We start from the raw sequence: 21,177 nt of genomic DNA, 5'->3' as shown, positions 1-21,177 counted from the left end.
ACATCAGACATTTACTAGCTAGGTGACTATGGGTAACTCAGTTTATCTCTGTTTCTGTTTCCTTAACTGTAAAATGCAAATAATAATAGAACCTGTCAAGGTTGTGAGAATCAAATGAAATAATACATATAAAGTGCTTAGCAGAGTGTCTTGTACATCATTTTTGTTGTTATTTGATTTTTATTTTTTCCCCTAATTTATTTATTTGATTTTTTAAATAATAGCTTTTTATTTTCAAAATACATGAAAAGATAGTTTTCAGCATTCTGCCTTGCAAAACCTGATGTTTCAAAATTTTTCCCTCCCTTCTCCTCACCATCTTCCCCTGGACAGCAAGGAATTCAATATAGGTTAACCATGTGCAATTCTTCTAGACATATTTCCACATTTATCATGCTGCATAAGAAAAATAAGATCAAAAAAAGAAAAAAAAATGAGAAAAAGAAAAAAAGCAAGCAAACAACAACAAAAAAGGTAAAAATGCTATGTTGTGATCCGCACTCAGTCCCCATAGTTCTCTCTCTGGAGGCAGATGGCTCTCTCCATCACAAGGCTATTGGAATGGGCCAGAATCACCTCACTGTTGAAAAGAGCACTGTCTGTCAGAATTGATCATCACATAATCTTGTTGTTGCTGTGGACAATGTTCTCTTGGTTCTACCCACTTTACTTAACATCAGTTCATACAAATCTTTCTGAAATCATCCTGCTGATTATTTCTCATAGAACAAAAATCTTCCATAACATTCATATACTACAACTTATTCAGCCATTCTCCAGCTGATGGGCATCCACTCAGTTTCCAGTTTCTGGCCACTACACAAAGGGCTGCCACAAACATTTTTGCACATACAGATCCCTTTCCCTCCTTTAAGATCTTTTGGGATATAAGCCCAATAGCAACACTGCTGGATCAAAGGATCTGCATAGTTTGATAGCCTTTTGGGCATAGTTCCAAATTGTTCTCCAGAATGGTTGGATCAATTCACAACTCCACCAATAATGTATTAGTGTCCCAGTTTTTCTACATTTTCTCCAATATTTATCATTATCTTTTCCTATACTACACTATGTGTATAGTGGTATCTCAGAGTTGTCTTAATTAATCAAACAATTGATTAAGTTGTCTTAATCAATAGTGATTTAGAACATTCTTCATATGATTAGAAATTAATTTCTTCATCTGAAAATTTGCCTGTTCATATCCTTTGACCATTTATCAATCAGAGAATGGCTTGTATTCTTAAACTTTTGAGTCAATACTATATATTTTTTTAGAAATGAGACCATTATCAGAGCCCGTGGATGTAAAATGTTTTCCCATTTTTCTGCTTCCCTTCTAATCTTGGCTGCATGTTGGTGTTATTTGTGATGCTATGACTTGCAAGTGAATTAGATTTCAGTGAGGAAGGGCTGTGAAAGGGCTCACTCTCTCTCCTCCAGACCCATCTGGGTCAGCACTCTCCCTCAGCCCCTTCTGAGGCCCCACTGACCATCTTCCAAGTGAAGGACCAAAGTATTAAGGAGGATTCTGTTAAGGATCTTGTCAGCAATGACTGAGAGACCCCACCCTCCACCCTGTGATTATCACAGGACAATATATTTCTTTTACCTTTATAGAGATAGATAATGAAGGTGTCCTTGAACTCCTAGGGGATAGCCTCTTCATGCAATATAACTCAGAACACTTCAGTCAGCTTTTGTATAAGCAATGGACCTCCCATCCTGTAAGTCTCAACTGCCTGACAAATCCAGAAGAAATGCCAGGAGCAGAACAGAGATCTGTACGCAATGTTTGTGTATAGATCTGACCAAGGCTTTTGTTACTGCAAGTTGTGAGGGATTATGGAAAATTATGTCAAAATTTGGTTGACTAGAGAAGTTTGTCAGTATTGTACATATATTTCTTGACGGCGTGCTCAACCAAGTTCTGGAAAATGGAAATGGATAACAGAAGGTCTCGATTACCTACTCATAAAAACATCAATCTAGGAGGGGAAGACCCTCAGAATTTCTGGCCAAAACAGAAACAATTGCTATGTATGTTCCCTCTGAGCCAATTAGGTCCCAAACGATGACCAAGTTGGACTTGGTCTGGGATCTTTTGTTGGCCAATCAATGAGAGCTAGATTGATTTGGATTTAAGACATAGCCCCCCAAAAAATTTAACCCATAAATCCCAAACTGTCTTGAGAGATTTCAGCATCAAACTTTACATTCCTCTGGGCAGAGCACTTGCAGGTAAGGGTATGTACCCTATGGCCTGACCCAGAGTAGATGCTGAATAAATGTTTATTAAATGGTTAGTTAGGATATCCTTCATTCTTGAATCCTATCTAAAGTCAAATTACCTTGTCCAACTGTGGCTGATCAGACCAATAGGAGCTCAGGATGTTCTGTAACACAAATAGTCCCTGTGAACATTTGGGATGATTTCTCTAACTCTACACCTCCCATGTTTATTCTGAGCTAATTGCTGGTGGGATGCTCTCTATCCACATAGACCATGTTGTGTCACCTTGCAGACAGCAAGAACTTAATAAATGTTTGCTAAATTAAACTGAATTGAATCCGATTCAATCATCTTATTTATTATACAAGTGCAAAGACCGAGGTTCATAGATATTATGGGATTTATTTAAGGTCACACAGGGGATGAACCACAGAGCCAGGATAAAAGTCAAATGCTCGCTGTTCTATTACCATCTCTTTCCTCTGTGGTAGTGTCTGCTCTTTAAGCCTTACAACTTGGTTCTTCATAGGAGATTTTCTACCTCTCTCTCTTTGCTCCAGGAGAGATGGGACCTTTCTATCCATCAAGGCCCTGAATACTGTGAGTGATTCACAGACCACTACATGGCATAGTGGACATATACTGACCTTAGTGTCAACAAGATCGGAGTTTAAAGCTGGCATTTGCTGGCCATTGTGACTCTTGAAGCCACTCAATCTCTGTCACTTGGTTTCTTCTCTATAAAATGAGGTTTAAAGCAGTGTCTACACCATAGCGTTGTTGGCAATTTCAGATTAGATGGATATATGTAAAGTGCTTTGCAAAATCTGGGCTTCTGAGAGCTATTTAAATGTTAGCTTTGATTGATTGGAAGGATGCTGATGTGTTTGAGGTTCTGCACACCAAATGATGAGATCGAGGAGAGCAATTCATAAATGTTGGGGGTTGGTCATGGGAAGAATTTACCACCATCTTTCTCTTTGGCAAAATGTCAGCTTTTTTTTTTTTTTATCAGAAGGGGTTACAGGACAAAGAAAGGTAAAAAAGAAAAAAAAAGGTTAAAAAAAAGAAAAGGTAAAATAAATACCAGGAATAGTAATTATGAAATAGAAATGGAGCAACATATCTTTAGCAAGAAAGATTTTTTAATGCAGCCTGATTTTATTTTATATATATTAAACATATATTTATTCATATACATTTTATTATATATATAATTGATGTTTTTAATATGTTATATATATGTACATATACAGGATATTCCAAAAATCTCAGTGAAGTTTTAAGCTTTAATACACTAAGTTTTAGAATACTTTCTCTATATACATATACATATACATACATACATATATATATATATACATACATACATACATACATACATAAAATTCTCTCATAGGAGACCAATCGGGTGGATAGCAATGGAAAAGACAAGTTCCCCACTAGAATTCCCAATTAATCAGGAGAAAGGGAATATTCCATGAGGTGGCAGTATGCCATTGATTGGGAGGCTAAATGCATAGAGAAATTTAGCACCCTAAAGGAGTTAGTTAACTCTAACAAGGAGAAAGTCAGCACCAGGCAGAACTCGTGGTAGGTTAAGCCAAAAGGGAATCAGCAAAGATAGAATAGGCCATGGGCAGATTTAGGGAGGAAATTTCACCTCAGAGATTTGACATCTGATTGGATGATTAAACAAGATCTCCACAGGAGTGGGACTATAAGACTGAGCTGACCAGTGCCTTTCCCTGCTTGCCTCTTATTAGTTCTTCAGGTATTCTCTGCCAGCTCCACCTAGTGACCCAGGACCTCATCAGTGGGATGAGGAAAGGGAGATGGGTACCCAGTCTGCCCAAGGAGAGCCCTGTCCATGTGAGCATGATTCTGCTGACTCAATCCCCATATGGACTTGAGAGCATTCCCTGGTATGTTTTTCTTGCCATTTCAAGAAGTGAAGCCTTTTAATTGACTGCTGAGTCAAAATTAAGAAGGTTCACAAAAGGTGCTACATGGATGAGTTGCCTCTCTTACCTGGCTGCATTTGAGGGAACAGTATCATAAACCTTGGGGGTTGGGGTGAGACAAGAGAGGCCATGAGCCTTTATCTGCCTGTAAGGGGCCACTGCCATGGGACTTATGAGAACCCGCCCTTGTTATAGCTTTCCCCCTCCCCACTTTTGTGAAGACGTCTTGGACTAAGCTACAACCTTGTAATATTTAAAAAGTTGGGAGAAAGAGTAGCCAGAGGCCAGGAAGCTGGAGTCCTTGGTAGATTTTGTGGCCAACTGAGCCCAATGAGGAGTGAAATCCTGAGGGACCTCCTTGACTGATCACAGAAGTGAATGGAGGGCCAGCAGGGGAGAATGATAACAACTCTTGCATTGACTAATCTAGAAGGAAACTTGACAAATTTGTGGAGAAACTGATCAATTTGAGCCCACTCTCCTGGGACTGAGGCAGTACAAAGGAGTGTACCCTCAGGTGTTGGGGTAGGGAGGATGTTTGTATTTTTGTTCTAGATATAACTTCTCAGCAAATATTCCTTTGTAAAAGTTCATTGATTTTAATTAATTAAATGAAACTATGGTACTAATTTCTAATGATTGATATTGGAAAAACTCACCAGAAAGGGGAGAGTCAAGTTGATAGCATTAGAGAAAACCCCTTACTACTCTGGGTTATCCCTAGGATCCTGATGAAGAGATGTAGCCTTGCTTTGGAGCTCTAGACTCATCAATGCAAATGGGGATTCAGAGCTTATAAAGCACTCTCCCCTCTCTCAATGTCTCTGTCTCTCTCTTGCTGTCTCTGTCTCTCTGTTTTTTATTCCATCTCTGTTTCCGTCTCTCCTAAGTACTTTCCATTTCTATTCCCTTCTCCCCAGTGTCTGCCCCCTCCACTTCTATTTGGGCTATTGTATCAGGTTCTCATCTCTGCTTCTCCAAAATTTCTTGAATAAACTCCCAAACCCTTCTCCTTAAAACCTAGTTTGGACTCAGAAGCTCCTTTGGGGACTATCAAACTGTGCATACCCTTTGATCCAGCAGTAAGTCTCTACTAGGCTTATATCCCAAAGAGATTATAAAGGAGGGAAAGGGAATCACACATGCAGAAATGTTTGGGCAGCCCTCTTTGTCATGGCAAGAAACTGGAAGCTTAGTGGATGCTCATCAGTCGGGGAATGGCTGAATAAGTTATGGTATATAATGTTATAGAATATTATTGTTCTATAAGAAATGACCATCGGGATGATTTCAAAGATGTCTGAAGAGACTTATAGGAACTGATGCTGAGTGAGGTGAGTAGAAACAAGAAATCATTGTGCACAGCAACAAGAATATTATATGATGATCAATTCTGATGGATGCGGCTCTTTTCAGCAATGAGGTGATTCAGGCCAAGTCCTGTAATGTTCTTTTTGGTTCGGTTTTCTTGGGGTCTCTGGAGGCAGCCTTTGTTTCAGCCGGAGTAATCACCACGAGAACAGCTAGGGATTAAAATCCAAATCCTTTATTGTCTCTTTCAAAGTCTTGTCTCCTTTCCTGGGGCCTAGTTAGCTATCTTAGAGGCCTATTTCTTTCCTTGGTTCCGTGGCCTTGAGCTCCTGCCTCCTTCTCTGCCCTCTGATTCTCTCTGAATAAATTCTGGCTAAGGCTCCTAGCTTACATAGTCTACACTGAGTATACACCAATCATTATATCACCAGGAAACCATTATTTGTTGTAGGAGCAAATCAGTGCTAAATTAGATTTAACCATTGTCTCCTTAATTCCACTTAGTACCTTGTTTCAAGTTCTGACCTATAACAAATTCCAATCAACTTGTGATGAAGAAAGCCATCTACACCCAGAGAGAGAACTATGGGAACTTAATGTGGAGCACAACTTAGTATTTTCACTTTTGTTGATGTTTGCTGTCATTTTGTTTTCTTTCTCATTTTTTTCCTTTCTGATCTGATTTTTCTTATGCAACATGATAATTGTGGAAATATATATAGAAGAATTGCACATGTTTAACATACATTGTATTATTTGCTGTCTAGTGGAGGAGGTGAAGGGAAGGGAAGGAGAAAAATTTGGAATACAAGGTTTTGTAAGAGTGAATGTTGAAAACTACTTTTGCATATATTTTGAACATAAAAAGCTATTACTGAAAAAAATGAAGTTTCCTTTGGCTTCAACAGTTGAAAGGGCTGGCTTGGAGAGGAATGAGCTCCCTATCACCTGAAATATTTAAACAGAATTTAGAAGATCATCTGTTGTAATCTGGATAGATGAGATAACCTCTGGGTTCCTCACATCTCCAAGAATCTATGATTCTCTACTGCCCATATAAAAGCATAGGATCTGAAGTCAGATCTCAGCTCTGCTATATTTTACTTGTGTGAGTCTGAGCAAATCATTTTAACTTCCTGGATTTCCTTCAGGAAGTATGTCCCAACTCAATGTTTTTTTTTTTTCTCCTTCCTCTAAGCTCTGAAAGTATTTGTCTATATTTTCTATATAGATATATACTTTCTATAAAGAGTTTTGTTTCTAAACCCTCTTTCTTTTTATGTGAAAATTTTTATATTTAATTTTTGCAATTATATGTAAAAAAAAAATTTAGTGTTTAAAAAAACTGCGTTCCAAATTTTCTTCCTCCTTTCTTCCTTCTCCTCCCCACTCTTTGAAAAAACAAGCAATACTTTAGAGATTATACATGCGCAATCATACAAAACATATTTCCATATTAGCCATGGTGCAAAAGAAAACAGGCAAAAACAACTGCCAATCTCATGTTTTTTTTTTAATTTTCTCACTTTACAAACTGAAAATAGAACTAGTGACTGCTACTGGACTTTCTCCCTTTCCTCTCTTTTTTAAGGGTCACTGAATTGCTTGAGATTTCTTAACTTGATCCTGCCATGCATTTTGACAACTGTGACTAATGAATAGTCATAAAAACCACATTGCAAAAAAGAAGTAGGTTTTATTATTATGGATGGCTATGAGGTTGTAACAATTTGTAGTAATACTTTTCTTCCAAATAGTTTTATCAGACATATCATTATTTTAATCCTTTGTGAAGATAAATAAAGCTTCTGCAAATGAAAAAAAAAAATAAAACAAAGTTCAGAATTTGAAGGAATAGAAGTAAAAAAAAAAAAAGAGGGAAATTAAATAACTTGGTCTAGACTATGTAATTGACTACTGTCAGGAAGGCTGAAGATAGAATTTATAGTTTTGATACGTAGCTAGATATTGTTGCCTCCTCTTTGGAAGTGATGGTAGAAAAGACAACAATGTTAACAAAGTTGGCAAAAAAGAGATTAGAAAGGAAGTGGAAAAAAGAAAATATTACAAATAAATGTAGAATTCTTATTCCTTTGGATAGCACTGTCAGAGTACATTTAGCTCAGCTGTTGCATGGAAAGGATACTTCCAAGTACAATTACTTCTAGTAGATTCTACAGTGACAATCTTGACTTTGCTTTCTGTTCCTTTGGTTTGGAGAACTCAAGCAAAACTAAATCTGGGAAAAAAACAAACTAAAAAAAAAGAAAACACACCAAAAAAGAAAGTTTTTTTTTTAAAGTATGCTTGGATCTGTATTCAGACTCCATCAGTTCTTTCTCTGGAAATGAATAGAATTTTTTATTATAAGTGAAGGGAGTAGAAACCAGGAGAACATTGTACACAGCAAAGCAAGATTGTGTGATGATCAATTCTGATGAATGTGGCGTCTTTCTCTGGAGATGGATAGAATTTTTTATAAGTCCTTTGGAATCATCTTGGATCATAGCATTCATGAGAAGAACTAAGTCATTCACAGCTGATCATCATAAAATAATCCTGTAACTGTATACAATATTCACCTGTTCTATTCACTTCATTCTGTATCACTTCATATAAGCCTTTTTAGGTTTTCCTGAAATCATCCTGCTTGTCATTTCTCATAGCACAATAGTATTCCATGAAATCATATACCACAGTTTGTTCAGCCATTCCCCAATTGATGGGTATCTACTCAATTTCTAGTTTCTTGACACTACAAAAAGGGCTGCTACATGATAATTGAATAACATATATTGCATTACTTGCCATTTGGGGGAGAAGTGGGGAGGAGGGAAAATTTGAAATACAAGCTTTTACAAGGATCAGTGTTGAAAAGTTTTCCATGCATATCTTTTTAAAATAAAAAACCTTTGGTTCCCTTCAACAATGAGATGAACCAAATCAGTTCCATTTGTTCAATAATGAAGAGAACCAGCTACATCCCGCGAAAGAACTATGGGAAATGAATATGAACCATAATATACCATTTCCACTCCCTCTGTTTTTGTCCATTTGCATTTTTTATTTCCTTCTCAGGTTATTTTTACCTTATTTCTAAGTCCAATTTTTCTTGTACAGCAAAATAACTGTATGGATGTGTGTGTGTATGTGTGTGTGTGTGTGTTGTATTTAACATATACTTTAACATATTTAACATGTATTGATTAACCTGCCATCTGGGGGAGGGGGTGGGGAGAAGGAAGGGAAAAGTTGGAACAGAAAGTTTTGCAAGGGTCAATGCTGAAAAATTATCCATGCATATATCTTGTAAATAAAAAGCTATAATAAAAAATAAATTTTAAAAAAGAAGGAAAAAGCTTTAATAAAAATTTAAAAGCTATAAAAAGGGCTGCTATAAATATTTTTGCCCACGTGAATCCTTTCCCCTCTTTTATGTTCTCTTTGGGACACAGATCCAGTAGTCTGGATCAAGGGATTTACACAATTTTATAGTCTTTTGGACATAGTTCCAAGTGGTTGCATCACTTTATAACTCCACCACAGTGCAATAGCATCCCAATTTTCCCACGTCTCCTCTACTATTTGTCATCTAAACTTCATTTCTACAGAACATAGAATATCAGATTCAGAAGGGACTTTGAATTCTAGAACTTAGAATGTCAAGGAGGAAGTATTTATTAAGGGTTTGTGATGTTCCAGACACTGTGCTAAATGCTGGGAAAACAAGGAAAGGGAAAAGAGAAAAATCGCCAGTTCCTGACTTCTAGGAGCTTACAGTCAGAGTTGGGAGAGACTTTGTAGATGGAATGTCAGAGCTAGGAAGAACATGAGGACAAAGAATATCAGAACTGGGTGAGAATGTAGAACAAAGAATATTAGAACTGGGAAGGAATTGGAATACAAAGCATCTAATGTGAAACTAGGAATAACAGAATTACAAAATCTCAAAGCTGGAAATCAGCTCCTTCCAACTAGATGGACTAGATGTGCAGTCCAGCCTTTACCTGAATGTTACTCCTCTCCACACCATCACTAACCAATGGACATTTAGCTACTGCTTGAAGACCTTCAATGAGGGCAAAGCCATACTTCAGAAGCAACACTTTCTACCTTGGACAGCTCTATTGGTTAGGGAGTTTTTTCATTACATCATTACTACCCGTCTACAAGTTCCACCCTTTACTGCTAGTTCTGCCCTCTGGGGTAAAGCCCAAAAAGTAAAAAAATAAATAAAATTAAGTTAACTTTTCCTTCCATGTGCTAGCCCTCAAATATTTAAAAATAGCTAACGTGTCTCAACAAATCTTTGGGCTATAAATTCCCAGCTCCCTCAAATGATGTGTGTATGGCATGGTCTCCAGGTTTTGTGAGGCTTTTCACACCACCTTATTTAATCATCCTTTAATTACATTACAAATTGTGGATATGCTTTTAAAATGTGGTGCCTGGGACTAAACAGAACACATCATATGTGGTCTAGTATTTTTCTATCCAGGACATTTTCCTCTTTTTAATCACAGTCCAAGATTGTGATGGTTTTCCTTAGTTGCCATTTTACCCTGCCAACTCTCTTAAGCTTGTGCAGTTCGCTGAAAGAGCCAGATCATTTAAAATAGTTATCATCATGGCAAAAATGCATATCTCCTAAAATAAATAGCTATATTTATAGAAAAGTTTTCAAACTCTAATAGGAGATCAAAATCATGTGGGACCAGGAATAGGACCTTCTTACTACTGGAATCACCCCCAAGGATGTTTGCAGTGAGCTACAGAGGAGGATTTTGCTCACTTCTGAAGAGCAATTATCTCATCCATCCATCCACAAAAACATTAGCTATAGGAGAATACCTGGATAGAACCTTGACCAGGAGATTTCTATCTGAACTATCAAAAAGATAAAATGAGAAAGATGATAATGATGATGATGATGATAGGAATTGCCCACAATCCCTTGAACATAATGTGGATCCATAAAAAGTCAAAAATCTGTTGCCACATCAGATATTAATAATCTCCTAGCTACATGGAAAATAAAACTTTTGAACTACAGAGAAAATTGTTTTTATTCAATTGTTTCAGTCACATCCGACACTTTGGGACTCCATTTAGGATTTTCTTGGCAAAGATACTGAAGTTATTTGTCTTTTCCTTCTCCGGTTCATTTAACAGATGAAGAAACTGAGGCAAACAGTGCTTGTGACTTGTCCAAAGTCACCCAACTAGTAACTCAAGTCATAAGAGGGCTAAATGGGAGAGTTGGAACACCTGAGTTCTAGTCATGACCTTGCCAATAACTCAATGTTAAAAAAAAGTAAAATGAGAGGTTTCCACTTGATTTCCAAGTTCCTTTCCAGCTCAAGAACTTCCGTGTCAAACCCCTCTTTTAGTTGTATGTCTTATGTTCTAAGGTTCTTTTCAGCTCTAATATAGATGGGTGAGTCTGCTTGATGTTTCTGGAAAATTTTAGATATTATTAAAAGGATTTTTTGAGCATTTAGAAAGGGATGTAGTAATTCCCCCAAGCCCAAATGAGACCATGGTGACTAATTTGATTTCATTTTTGGACAGTGTAACTAGAATGTCAGATAAGAAATTAGCCCTCTTATGACTTGAGATTGGGGCCATGTTTGTTTCCATATCTTATGGCCTTGCCCATCCAGTTAGGAATCTCTTGGTTTGGCCCAGAGATAGATGAATCAACATAATGTTCTGTATGGTATAAACCAGAGTGTCAAATCAAATAAAAAGCATCCCCTGCAGGCCCACATATCGACTTGGTAAACCACAAATGAACATTACTTCTGTTTTATTGTATTCTTATTTACTTTGTCCGACATTCCCCATTTACGTTTTAATCAGGTTCAGTCTTGCTTGCCAAGAGAATTTGCTACCTCTAGTTTAAACAGTACTGGAGCTGGGGTGTGACAACAAACTGTGGGGAATGACCTTGATGGAATACGTATAGGGTGTACCGGTAGAGAAACACGCGTAAGGAATAGACTTTGTCAAGGTAACACAGAATTCTGACATTGCAGGGTCCTAGTGACATTTTATTTCTCATGGAGTCCTCATACAGCCCTCCTTAGATACTCTCTGGAGTATCCCTCTGGACAGAGTACTTCCCTGGACTCCCTGCTCCTCCTCCTATCGACAACTCAACTTTATTCTGTAGCTAGTCTTTCTAGGCAAGCTTTCTCCTGAAGGAGGTGTCTCCTACTGGTTGAATTGCTCTTCTGCAAGATGGTATTGTTCAAGAGAGAAATTACCTATTCTTACTGAACTCTGAAAGAGATGCAAAGGAAAAGGCAAAGAGCAATTCCCTTTCAAAAGCTAGGTTATTCCTTCAGAGATAGTTCTTTTCTTTTCTTTTTTCTTTCTCTCTCTTTTTAATCTTTATTCATTTATTTATTTTCAAAGCATGTGCACGGGCAATTTTTACAACATTGACTCTTGCACAACCTTTTGTTCCAAATTTTCCCCTCCTTCCCCCCACTCCTTTCCCTAGCTGGCCGGTAATCCAATATATGTCACATATGTTGAAATACATGTTAAATCCAATATATGTTTACATATTTATACAATTATCTTGCTACACACAACAAAAATAAATCAGATCAAGAAGGAAGAAAAAGAAAAACTGAGGAAACAAAATGCAAGCAAACAACAACAGAGAGTGAGAATGCTATGCTGTGGTCCACACTCAGTTCCCACAGGCCTCTCTCTGGGTGTGGATGGCTCTCTTCATCACTGCACAAGTGGAACTGGTTTGAATCCTCTCATGGTTGAGGAGAGCCACGTCTATCAGAATTGATCTTCATATAATCTTCTTGTTGCCGTGTATAATGATCTCCTGGTTCTGCTCACTTCCCTCAGCATCAGTTTGTGTAAGTCTCTCCAAGCCTCTCTGTATTCATCCTGCTGGTCATTTCTTACAGAACAATAATATTCCATAACATTCATATACCACAATTTATTCAGCCATTCTCCAACTGTTGGGCATCCATTCAATTTCCAGTTTCTGGCCACTACAAAAAGGGCTTTCCACAAACATATACAGGTCCCTTTCCCTCTTTTAAGAAGAGATGATTCTTTTCTCAACAGCCAGAAGTATCTCTATCAAGTGAATATTTAAGAGTGACTGCCTAACTGGTTAGCTTTTTTTTTTTTTTTACATTTCACAGTGGTGAGTAATTTTACTGACTTAGCATTCAGCCAGCTGATTGCGAGCTACCCCATGATTCCATAAAGTTGGTGACAAAAGTCTAAAATGTGAGCACTTCTTTATTCTTCGTGGGCAAACTGACTGGGCCATTGTCACCTTGACTTTCTACCATCTGCCAGTAGACTATAGACCACTCAGGGGGTGAGCTACCCAAGTTCTAATACACTTCATGGTCATACTCTGAAAAGGGCACCCTCTTTCCAAGGTACAAATGTGACTCCACGATTGAAAGGGGCAAACCCTTAATATCTCATCATCTCTGAACCCTGCCCCTTACATTCTGCACTTTCCTGACCTAATCACAGGAGGGCATCAGATCAAAGGCTTCCACTGATTCCCTGCAGCTTTAGGTTTTCTGATCTCTATGATGTCTCCATCACTGTTGGTGATGATCCAAGTGAACATAAACTTTGGGAAACTTGCTCTTTGGATGCACCCAGTATCTTTGTATTTTTCTTGTTCTCTTGCTGTCTTCCCCATTAAATTGTAAGTTCTTTGAAGGCAGGGATTATCCTTTGCCTTTTTTTTGTACAGACTTGCCCCTCTCCCCCAGTACCTAGCACAGTGTCTGGCACATAGTAGGTACTTAATTAACATTAATAAATGATTAAATTGTTGTGGAGTCATTTCAGTCATGTCTGATTCTTCATGACCCCATTTGGGGGTTTTCTTGCTGAAAAAATGGTTTGCCATTTCCTGCCCCAGTTCATTTTACAGATGAAGAAATTGAGTCAAATGGAGTTAAGTGGTGATCAGGATCACACAGCAAGTAAGTGTCTAAGACTGGATTTGAACTCATGAAGATAAGTCTTGCTAATTCCAAGTCCAGTGTTTTATCCATCGAATCACCTAGCTGATTAAGCCAGAAAAACAAACCCAAGGAGGAGTTAAGCTTTCCACCTCCAGAGTATTCATCCTGGAGGTCCCACTGCCCTGATTGCTTCATGCCCCATATAGTTCACCCACTAGCCTATCAACTGGCTTCAGCCACGGTTTACTTTCCTTCCCAGCTATCTTTGCTTAGTGTGATGCTTAATAAATGCTTTTAAACCCATTCATTCATTGCCTACAAAGTGCTTTTTTGGAAACAATCCTGTCAACTTCCAATTATCCCCATTTTTCTAGATGAGGAAGCTGAGATTCATCAAGGAGAAATGATTTGCCCTTAGTTTGCCCTCGTCAGTCTCATTGTTGAAACTCAATCCAGGCCTTTTGAATTCGAGACCACCAATCTTTTCATCACTTTCACACGGACTCCCCCGGGAGCACCTGATCCTCTGCCAGGTCTGCTTCGAGCCTGGCTGCTGCAGTGATCCCCAGAAGACCCATGGGGCTCTCCTTGTCTCTGTCTGGCATGGTGCCAGACTAGAGTCAGGTTGAGGCAGGTAGCTGACTAAACATCCCTTGAAAGTCTAGGAGAAGGAGCCAAGAGCTCCAGCCCTGGGCCTTCCCCTCAGCCTCTCCTCCCTTTCCACCTTGGCCCCAACTGCATGTTTTTCTCCTTTGTTTTGCCCCGGCCTGTGCCTGGATGGCAGCATCCCTCCCTTCCCACTCTACACACATGCACTATTCCCAGACTATTTTGCAATAGGACCCTTTGGCTGACGTTGCCCTGCCCCTCTGGGCTGCACCTGCTCTTTCTCTCCCTAGGACGTAAGCAGGGCCCTCCTGGTCCCAAACACATTTCTACAGAAGAAGTGATGGGAGGGAAATGGGAGCTATTTTGGTGGCAGTTAGCTAACATCAACAAAGCAGGGAGATTCCAGAAGGAAATGAGTACATGACATGCAACAGCAGGAGGGTACGGGAGGAAAATTATCATAAATCCACAATTTTGGCAAGCCCCTTTCCCTGAGCCAAAACACCAGAAGCAGCAACCTAAGCCACTCTGAGAGACAGCCTGCACTTAGCTCTAGAGTTCTAGAACTGGGTTCTAGAGTTGGATCTCTTTCTTTAGTTGGGTGACTGATTCCGGACTCGCTTGTCTCTAGCCTGCTCTGTTTGGCTCTGGTCACCCACAGGTTGGAAGCTGGTGGATAATGAGCAGAATTGTAATAGCTCAAAAGAAATATAAGATGCACAAATTTAGAGATGTCTCTACTCCAAAAGGTCATATGGACTATGCTGTGGTAGAACCTTCTGAGCTCATATTGGTCTGCTCAGCCACAGCTGGACACACTGTACCTTGACCTTTTCGAGTGATGTCACTTTGGTCTTCTTCAAGAATGAAGGACAAAAACCAACTTTTGTTCTAGTTATTGATAGGGGATAAGGCTGGGAACTGTGACTGCACTGGTATAAAGAACTCCAGAGGAGGAAGCTTTCTTTACCAATTCAGGTCAGCCCTTTCCCGAGGACTCCTAGTCCTAGAGAATTGCCTCTAACACTTGTAAATTAAGTGAAGTACCCACTGGCCCCCTCTGTAGGGAATGGAAGTTGAGGATTAGGGCTGGTGAGAGTTTCAGGCCAGTAGAGCTGGGACCATGGAGAGCAACTCCTGCATCAGGCAGAGCTCCTGGACTAAGGAGAGTGAACGGAGTGAGATTTCAAAAGGAAACCTCGAGAACAAGGCAGGGGTATTCTGTACACATCCTGTATGTGTCTTAGCATGTTGTCTTCGCCAATAGAATGTAAGCTCCTGGAGGTCAAGACCTGTTTTTGCCTATCTTTGTGTCCCTAGTAGTGCATATGGGTGTGATGGCTTCCTTAACACTTTCCGGGGCTACTTACCCACTTTAGCTAGCATCTCGTTACCAAGTCTATGATCAAGCCATGATCGATGACTCCCTCCCCCTTTTCTCCTAAAAGATTCTTTCCTACAAGTCTCCTGGTAAGACATCCCACCCGCCACGGTGACAGGTTGTCTCCATGAAAGATGCCCTATTCGTCTCCTTCCTGAGTGTGATTTATTCCAGGATTTGGCATTCCCAAAGGCAAACGAAAGCATAATTTACTCAGATACTTATCCCATTTTCTAGTATTCCAGAGAAGCAGCAACATAAAGGCTACCATGAAAAGCTGTATTTGTCACAGATGGTAGAGAAATACTATGAAGAGGAAATCCTTCAAATCAAGTCAATATCTATATTATTCATGGGTTTGTTGTTCAGTCACTTTCCAGTCATGTCTGACTCTTTGTGGCCTGATTTGTGGTCTTCTTGGTAAAGATACTGCAACGGTTTGTCATTTCCTTCTCCAGATCATTTAACAGATAAAGAAACTGAGGCAAATAGAGTGAAGTGATTTGCCCAGAGTCACACAGCTAATGAATGTCTGAGGCAAGATTTGAAGTCAAGAAGATGAGTCTTTCTCATTCAGACCCAGTGCTACATCCACTGTGACATAAATGCAAAGACACATCCAGGGGAAGATAGTAAAGAAGTGTTAAAAAAAAAAAATATGGCTCAGCTGTTTGTTTTTTTAATTCATGTCTGACCATTCATGACCCCATTTGGGGTTTCATTGGAAAAAAATATTGGAGTGTCAGAATTGCAGTAATAATTTTCAGATGAAGAAAATAAAATCATTTCTAGTCACTATTGATCAGAGAAATGCAAATTAAGACAACTCTGAGATACCACTACACACCTACCTGTCAGATTGGCTAAGATGACAGGAAAAGATAATGACGAATATTAGAGGGGATGTGGGAAAACTGGAACACTAATACATTGTTGGTAGATTTGTGAAATCATTCTAGAGAGCAAATTGGAACTATGCCCAAAGGCCTATAAAACTGTGCATACCCTTTGATCCAGCTGTGTTTCTACTGGGCTTATACCCCAAAGAGATCATAAAAAAGAAAAAAGGGTTAGCTTTCTTAGAGATCTATCTCTCTCCTTGGTTCCTGCCGCTAGTCCTTTGTCTCTTCCAGCTTCAGCCTCTAGCTCCCTCCGAATCTGCAGCGAGCACAAAGGTGGAATATGGAATGAATCTGACTCCGCCTCCGAGAGTGGGCTTGTCTCTTAGATTTGTGAATCTCTTGGACTCCATCCTGGTTGAGGCTCCTAGCTTATATATGCTCTCTTAAAGGTGTGAAAGGTGTGAACTCTAATAAGTACTAAGTTCATTAGTGAACTAGAGAACTTTTAAATACCATGCTAAATTAGATAATTATTGTCTCTATCAATTCCAGTGACCTAGCACCTTGTAAGAATTCTAACACAAACTTATTCAAACAAGTTATACATCCTGAAAAACGGGGAGTGGGGAGAATTTTTTCAGTAGCATTTCAATTTTTTTATATCTTTTTTTATTGAAGCTGTTTATTTTCAAAATATATGCAAGGATCATTTTTCAGCATTGACCCTTGCAAAACCTTGTATTCCAATTTCCCCCCACCTCCCTTCCCTAGATGGCAAGCAATCCAATATATGTATGTGGTAAAAAATATGTTAAATTCAAAATAGGCATACATATTTATACAATTATCACGCTGCACTAGAAAAATCAGATCAAAAAGGAAAAAAATAAGAAAGAAAATAAAACTCAAGCAAACAACAACAGAAGTGAAAATACTATGTTGTGATCCACATTGAGTTCCCACAGGCCTCCCTCTGGGTGCAGATGGCTCTCTCCAAAAAAATAAACACATACACAGTTTCTTGATATAAATATAAAAAAAAATAGGTTTTCAGAAACAATTTTCTATTGGACACATTTTTTTCTTTTCTTTTCAATAGTATTATATTTTTTCCCCAAATACATGTAATGATAGTTTTCAATACTCATTTTTATAAGATTTTTGCTCCAAATTTTCTCCCTTCCTCTTTTCCCTTACCAAGACAGCAAGCAATCTGGACAAGTCACAACCATTTTTGACTCAGTTTCCTCATTTGTAAAAGGAGTTGGAGAAGGAAATGGCAAACCATGCCAGTATCTTTGCCAAGAAGATCTCAAATGAAGTCATGAAAAGTCAGACATGACTGAAAAATGACTAAATAATAACCAAGATCTAGAAACACTGGCATTCTTGCTGTCCTTCACAAAAGACACTAGATACTTCCATTGTTTGCCTTTTAATGAGCTTCCTCTGTTCCTCACCTCCACCTCCTAAGTTCCCTGGCTTCCTTAGAATCTCAGCTCAAAGCCTTCATCTACAGAAAGTCTAGCTTGGTCCTCTCCAAAGCCAGTGCCTTTCCTCTGTCATTGTCTGTTACTTAGCCTGAATAAAGCTTGTATATCCAACTATTTGCCTCTTGTCCCCTCACCTCTGTTAGAATGCATGCTCCTTGACAGCTGAGAACATGTTTTTTCCTTTATTTTCATCTCCAGAGTTTAGCTCAGAGCCTGGCACATATCAAGTACCCGATAAATATTGGTTGGTTGGTTGGGTAGTTGTGGAACATTGTTCTTGAAGAGGCCCAAAATGACATCACTATGTTGGAGTCAAGTAACAGTGTGTCCGATTGTGGCTGATCAGACCAATGGGAGCTCAGAAGACTCCACCACTAGTCAAATAGCCCATATGAACATTTGGGGTGGATTCTCTAAATTTGCACATCTCACGCTGCTTTTAAGCTCATTCAATTCAATCGCACTCTCTGCAGTAGAGTTGGAACGCTTGGCAATTCAGCTCCAGAAAGGACCTCAATTTCCAGTATCTTATGCCAACTGATCTTCAGAATTATCCTAAGACAATTAAATCCTTCTATTAACTTTCTATGTTGACTTCTATTGACTTTCTTTTATTTTTTGCTGTGTAATTAGTTTTATTTTTACTGTTTTCATTAAAGTTTTTTTTATTTTTAAAACATACGCATGGATAACTTTCACCATTCATCCTTACAAAACTTTATATTCCAAAATTTTTCCCTCCCTTCCTCCAACCTCTTCCCCTAGGCAGCAAGTAATCCAATAAATGTTAAACATGTGCAATTCTTCTATACATATTTTCACAAATATCGTGCTGCTGCACAAGAAAAATCAGATCAAAAAGAAAAAAAAACGAGAAAGAAAACAAAATGCAAGCAAACAACAACAAAAAGAGTGAAAAGACTATGTTGTGATCCACACTCAGTTCCCACAGGCCTCTCTCTGGGTACAGAGGGCTCTCTCCACCAAAAGACCATTGGAACTGTGCTGAATCATCTCATTGTTGAAGAAAGCCACAGTTGACTGACTTTTTGAAAGATATAAAGAATAAAAGGTTCTGCCTTTTTATTATTTGTTGATTAGTTGTTTTTTTTTTAAACATGTCATTTGACTTCTAATTCCATTTCTGCTCTTATCCATGGGAAGCTTGGAAATGTCATATGTGACTCATCTGGTTTTCCCCAAACAGCCCTTGTTTTCCCTATAAGCATTTAAACTAATATAACAGTGAATAGACCCAAGAAAAATACATATACTTACCCAAGCCTGCTATTGAAGCCCACCTGTTCTTGGTAGAGTCAATTCTCTTAGAGTACAGATCAATATCCAAGATTCTCCTCTAACTTCATGTTTCAGTGCTTAATTTATAATAATAATAATTATTATTGTAATAGATTTTGATCCTCTGAATCATCCTAAGCGATGAGTGTTTTATCACCCCATTTAATAGATGGCAGAGTTGAATGGCTTGCCCACAGCTAGTGTCTGAGGTGGGATTTGAACCCTGCCCTTCTGGAGGACTTTTAGGTCGGGAAGTGTCTTCTGTGACATTCGGTTGCCTGTGTTTGTTCCATTTTGACCCTTACTTTGAGTGTCCCTCTCAGACCTTCACACCGAGAGAGGAAGGTGGGAGACCTCCGGCTCTTCCTGGATGTACCGACCATGAATCTTTGAACCGATTTTCTTCATCCAATAAGATGGGGGTGAGAATATCCCCGTGAATATTTCACGGGGCTGTTGTGAGGAAGGAATGAAGTGGTATGTATAAAGTGCTTTTGCAAACCCGCAAACCCCACAGTGATTACAAATCAAGCCCATGTGGGAGCAGCTCATGTGCATGGCTACCTAAGAGTTTGGGGGTGTCTCTTTCCAGGCTTGGGTGCAGGCTGTCCTTCTGGTCTTATTTTCTCAAGGTCCCCATGTTCCCTCCCATCTGAAGTAGCCTCTGTGAAGGAAGGAAGAAGGAAGGCTGGACTCTGTGAAGGAAGGAGGAGGAGGGGAGGCTGGCCTTCAAATCCCACCTCAGACACTAGCTATGTGATTCTGGGCAAGCCATTCAACTCTGCCATCTATTAAATGGGGGTGATAAGAAGGGGGAAGGAAGGAGAAGGGAGAAAGCAGCCTCTGTAAAGAAAGGAGGAGGAGGGAGGTAGCCTTTGTGAAGGAAGGAGGAGAGGCAAATGCAGGCCTCTGGGAAGGAAGGAAGAGGCAGGAAAGAGGAGGAGGGAGGCAGCCTCTGTGAAGGAAGGCTCACCAAGTGCCCTTGTAGCAACTTCCTCAACAAGACACCTCCCATATGTGTGTGAAAATTGCACGACATGGTGTAGGTTTGGGATTGAAGGGAGAGGAAACCAGCTCAGAAACTTAAAACTCTTTAGTCGTTTGTTGTTTTTTTTTTTTTTTCCCCTGAGACAATTGGGGTTAAGTGACACAGCTAGGAAGTGTTAAGTGTCTGAGGCTGGATTTGAACTCAGGTCCTCCTGACTTCAGGGCTGGTGCTCTATCCGCTGCGCCCCCTAGCTGCCCCCATCCTGGAGTGGTTTTTAAGCCACTTAAAAAAACCTATTTCCTTCAACTTCATCTGTAAAATGGGGAGAGCACTGGCCCCTCCCTCCAGAGTCGTGAGGAGAGAATGAGGTCATATTTGGAGAGCACTTGCAGCATTATGTAATCGCTATCGCTCCGATAACTTGTCATTACTAACGCAGCCCGGTCTCCCGCAGACTAAGCCCAAGTGTGTCACCCACTTCCCGACAAGAAACCGTGGAGCTGACACACATTTTTGCAGGTGACTAATGAGATCATTTGTTGGGCTTAACTCTGGTGGGAACCACTAGGGGGCGCCCTAGTGAATAGTGCTCCACGACTGGCGATGGGAAAACTCATCTTCCTCAGATCGTTATCTGGCCTCGGGCACTTAGTAGCCGCGTGTCCCGTCACCCTGTTTGCCTCCGTTTCCTCATCTGTTAAATGATCTGGAGACCTCAGCGCAGAAAGCCCCAGTGGGGCCACAAAGATCAGACCCGACTGAACAACAACTGGGGGCTTGGAAGAGATGGCTTCTCCCACCTGGGAGCCTACAGTAGAGCACAAAGGACCACTGGGGGCCTTCAGTCAAGGCTCACCCAGAGCAGAACAGAGATTCAAACTCAGGTCCTCTTGATTCAAATGCAGCGCTCTGGACTTTGCGTGGTTCTGGCTTCAGTAGCAGAGACAGAATTCGAACTCAGGTCCCCTGATTTAAACCTAGAGTCCCTTTTCCTACCCCTGCAGGACGCAGAGCTCAGGGTTGCTCTCCCCAGCCAGGAATCCCCCCTCTCAGGCCCACAGTGGAGGAGCACTTGCCTGCG

Source organism: Antechinus flavipes, chromosome 3, assembly GCF_016432865.1.
Source record: "Antechinus flavipes isolate AdamAnt ecotype Samford, QLD, Australia chromosome 3, AdamAnt_v2, whole genome shotgun sequence".
In the NCBI taxonomy this organism is placed as follows: Eukaryota; Metazoa; Chordata; class Mammalia; order Dasyuromorphia; family Dasyuridae; genus Antechinus; species Antechinus flavipes.
Note: the sequence above shows the minus strand (reverse complement) of the source record.